This window comes from Lissotriton vulgaris, chromosome 10 (assembly GCF_964263255.1).
Source record: "Lissotriton vulgaris chromosome 10, aLisVul1.2, whole genome shotgun sequence".
NCBI classification, from domain to species: Eukaryota; Metazoa; Chordata; class Amphibia; order Caudata; family Salamandridae; genus Lissotriton; species Lissotriton vulgaris.
Window position 1 is genome coordinate 555,240,017 of NC_141698.1, and position 5,164 is coordinate 555,245,180.

A 5,164-nucleotide genomic window follows, 5' to 3' on the forward strand; every position below is an offset into this window, starting at 1 on the left:
GCATGCATGACCCTGGGCGCTCCCGTTTCACTCGTCACCGACAGAGCCGCGTGATGCAGCAAAGGCATCGCTGGAGCATATAGTGGCAGTCGCTGCGCTCTCCTTACCAGTTTAGCCCAGGCACCAGCCGTGCATTGCACCTTGTCTATCTCCCCACGGTCATATACTGTATGTGTATTGACTATCATCACCTGCAGGGGAATAGGGTGCACCGCTCCCGCTTCAACAGCAACATGTGGTGTAAATGGTGGCGCATTCTGCCAATAATATGCAAATTGTGCTTGAGCACAAAGATAATATCACTGCATGTCTGGTACCGAAAACCCACCCAGGTCATATGGCTTGATCACGTGTCCCATCCTACAAGTGGCTTCTTACCACCCCAGGTGAGAGTAATCAGGAGTGAGCGCAATGATGCAAATAAATGTTGTTTCAGAGGAAGAAGGACGTTAACAAATAAATATAAAAATTTCGGCAAAACCACCATTTTAATTAAAGCGACCCTGTCCGCAAATGTCAGGGGCAACCTCACCCATCTCGCCACTTTGTCTTCGAGCTTGGACACTGCCACGCTGTCGGTGGCCCTGAGAATTTCTTGCGGGTCCTGATGCACCCAGATGCCAAGGTACCGCACAGGCTCAGATTCCCATTCCAGCGGGTATTTCAACGTGAAGGGCACCGTGCTCTGGGTGAGAGGTAAGATGATAGATTTATTCCAATTTATGGTCAAGACCGAGAACCACTCGAAACGGGCATACTCCCTGATGACTTGTTCCAGATACCTCGCTGGTTCTCTAATATACAGGACCATATTGTCCGCATACATCGACACGGCTAATGGCCGTTGATGGAACCGTAACGCAGAGGCCACGTGCCTCTGACGCAGCACACACGCAAGAGGTTCTAAAACAAGCGCGAATATTAAAGGAGAGAGGGAACACCCCTGTCGAGTGCCCCTTTGAACCGGAAACACCTCCGAAATATGACCATTCATTTGCACTCGTGCCACTGGGTCTGTATACAACAACTTTATCCAGCTAGTAAAAATATAAGGCACTCCCATACGATGCATCACATCGAACATTTAAGTCCACGCAATCGAATCAAACGCCTTTGCGGCGTCTAACAGCACTGCCACTGTCGGAAGTTCCGGTTTCAACAGGTGCAGGACCGCAAACAGCGCCCTCAAATTATGTGCCGTAGATCGTGTGGGAATAAATCCTGACTGGTCCGGGAGGACCATAACGTTGAGTAACAGACGCAGGCACGTGGCGAGGATGTTAGCGAGTATTTTGACGTCAGTGTTCATGAGCGAGAGCGGTCCATAAGACTCGCATTTGTCATACGGTTTACCCGGCTTCAGTAACATGACAATCAAGGCTTCCCTGAGCGTGTCCGGGAGTCTCTGCTGGTCGAACGCCTCCGCATACATGGCCGCCAGACGGGGTATTAACAAATCGCATATTCTTTATAAAATTCAGACGGCAGACCATCTGTCCCCGCCGCTTTACCGTTGGGCAACGCAACAATGGCTTCCCTAATTTCCGTTTCCGTTATATGGTGCATCAAAAAATCTTGCTGTCCCTTAGACAACCATACTAACGCAACATCATCTAGGTACTGCGCTATTTCTTCCTCAGCAGCTGTCGGCCTACGGCCGTACATGGTCTTATAGTAGGTAACAAAGCTCTCCAAAATACCAACAGTATCGGAGATGGATCGATCACCCTCCGTAAGCAATTGGACACCACAATATTTAGCCCAAGGTTCCATAATTCTTTCAGCCAATGCGCACCCAGGCCTACCCCCTTCTCCGTAATACCAAGCTTTGCAACGGCGCGATAGGTGGCGCACTTCCTGGTCAGCCAAGTCATTGTACTTGCTTATGTGGGAATGTATGTCAGCCAAGGTCGCAGCAGTGGGGCCTCCTCATACTGTTGCTCCAATCGCACCAACTCACGCTCCAGCCGCACCATAGAGTCCCGCAACGATTTCAGCACCCCAGCCTGTAGACCTATACAAGCCTCTCTAAAGGTCACTTTGAATGCCTCCCAGAGGACACACTCACTCCGCACTGTCCCAGCATTCTCATCAAAATAGTGTTCAATAATCTCTCGCACACCTTCCTTAAATACGGGGTCTAACAAGGCTGTAGGTTGCAACCTCCATCAAAAGGGGGCCGGGGGATAGACAGGGAGGAGCATTTCGAACAGGACTGGCACATGGTCCGATAAGGTACGTGGTAAGTGTGAGACCTTGGACACCCATGTTGCAACGTCACGCATCGCCAACCAATAGTCCAAACGGGACCACGTGTCATGAGCATAGGTATAACAAGTCCCCTCCCGCACCCCAGGGTGCTGCAGCCGCCACACATCCACAAGGCCCAAGTCACACATACTGACACGCGCAGCCTGTGCAGTCCTCTTGACGTGCGTAATGAAGCAGGATTGTCTATCCAGCGTCTCGTCTAAGACAACAATAAAGTTCCCCCCACATAGAATGGCAGAGACTGGCAAGGCATAGATCTTGTTCCACAATAGTGTATAAAACTCCGAGTCATAAACATTGGGGCGTACACATTGACCAATGTAATCAGCGTACCACATAATTTCCCCTGTACAATAATATATCTGCCGTCCCTGGCAACCTCCTCATGCAGGACCTCGAACGGCACACCCCTCCACACCAGCACCATTACTCCCCTTGCATACGAGGAATAGGACACAGCAATCCTCACACCAGCCCATTTTTTAGACACGCACTCTGCAGCGCGGTCGGTAAGGTGAGTTGCCTGTAAAAATGCCAGTGGTACATTGTGCCGGTCAAGATAAGCCTGCACCTGTCTCGTCTTTTTGGGGTTATTCAACCCCCGGACATTCCAAGTAATGCAAGTAAGTTTACCCGCCTTATCCAGTATCAATCAATTGTAATGAGCTGACGACATAAGAATACAATGAACCCATTCGTGGACACGCCAGAAGGAAGAGCACCAGCACACCTCCCAGTACTGCACAGACAAACAGCAGCAACCCGAACCCCCACCCCTCCCACACAATAACACTTGAAGTAGAAAACATAGCCAAACCCCCATCCCCAAACCCCCAAGCAACCAAGCCCCCCCAAACCTCCCCAGTTCCTCCCGTCCCCCCACCCACTTCAACTCCCCCAACATGCCAAAGGTCCCCCAGTACCTCAACAACCTCCCCCCTCCCACCCAGCCCAACAAACCAATGTTGGGGTGCACCCATATGCAGGGGCGTAGAGCCAGAACACTCCCACAGAGTAGGAGCAGACCAAGCATGCCAAGTAGAATAATACATAACACGTCATGCATTAAAACCAGCAAATGACGACCTCCCCAACAACTGCGCATAGCACCCAACAGTATGCAGTGGCATAGAGCAGAAACAAATCATAAATACACAGCACAGATGTAGCATAGCTCAAGAGAATCAAAAACATGCACAAGTTCTGACAGGAATACAGTTCAAGGCGCACCAGGAGCCACTCAGACCATAAAGACCTCACCAGCCCCTTGCAAGGCCCTCAGTGTCCAGCGCCATCTAGCTCCTCCGCATCCGGCACCGCAGCAGAGTCTCTCTTCTGGGGTTTCAGCTTATTAGCATAGTCCATGGCGGCCTTTGGGGTAGCAAAGATCTTATTATCAGCCATAGCTCCTATACGAAGGCGCGCCAGATACAGCATGGCATACGAGACTCCCTCATTCCTTAGAAATTGCTTCACAATGCCAAACTCTCTCCGTGCCACCTGCACAGCCACAGTAAAATCAGGAAAAAACGCTGAGGTATTCCCCTGATAGTCAATGGTGCCCTTCTCCCTGGCCAAGCGCAAAATGGCATCCCGGTCTCTGTAATTTAAAATCCGAGCTATGATAGGGCGAGGCGGAGCGCCCGGGACAGGTCGCGCGGCCAGAGATCGATGGGCCCTTTCCACAATAAACATAGGGGATAGATGCTCCGTGCCAAAGATGTCCGTAATGAGGCGCTCCATATAGACTTCCATTCTGCCCACGTTTGTGGATTCTGGCAGCCCCGTGACGCGGATGTTATGGCGCCGGGACCGCGCCTACAAATCCTCATTTTTGGCCTGTATGAGGGAAAGAACCTTTTCCATCTTCAAAGTTTTGCCCGTGACCGCGGTCAGGCCATCCTCCGCCGCTGAGACCCTCTGTTCCACTTCCCCCATTCGTGCGGTCTGTTTCTCCAATTGGGAGGACATATGATCCAGCCTGGTATTGACGGCCGCCATTGACCCCTCAATGGACTGTAGGGATTTTTGCATTGCCATCAAGGTAGCCTCTAGCGTAGATGTACCTTCCACAACAGTGTCCGCCTCCGAATCCGAGGCTGCCCTCTGTGGCGTTTTTGCCGCCTTCTGAGTCTCGAAGGCAAGCTTTGTCTGACTCTTGTCCGTTCTACCCGAGGTTAGGGAGCAGGCCAACAGTGCTAGCACAGAAGACAGGTAAGGCTCCTCCACTCAAACCGGTGTGTACGTCGGAAAGCTACAGTGCGCCCTCCGTAGTCAGGAAACGCAACCGTCCAACTAAGGCACTAATAGGGAGTACACCAGCAACTAATCTGGAGATGAACGCGCCCCAACCGCGACGAATGAGGACAAGGACGACGTGTCCAGAGTGCGTAGGCGCAGATACCCACAATATAAGGGAATAACACCGCAGGCCACAGTTCCAGTGCACCATAAAGTACTTCCCCCGCGGAGCCACCACCAGGAGAGTCGGGCGAGAACAAAATGAAGGCCCAAGGCCGGTCGATGGTCACATAAATTGCGCAAGATCTCCCCAGCAGGCAGTACTGGATCCTCCCCACAGGTGGGCCAGGGATTTGCACCAATGACAGGGCCCACAGGCCCAGATCACCCACAGGAGGGATCAAGTGTTAGGGACCATGCCACAGGCCAGAAAGAGCCTCCCTACCCCCAGCGCCAGGCCCCGCACCAGGCACAGCAAGCCGAGCGCAGACCCAGCCCCAGGTCCAGTCCCACCTCCGCAGTCCAGGCCCCGAACCAAGCCGGCCCACTCACCGTACCCAGCGCCGACGGGCGCTAACACCAGAGCTTAGGGGCTATTAACAAAACTGACACTGGGAGTTTCTTAACTGGTTTATTAACTAGCCAACACGCA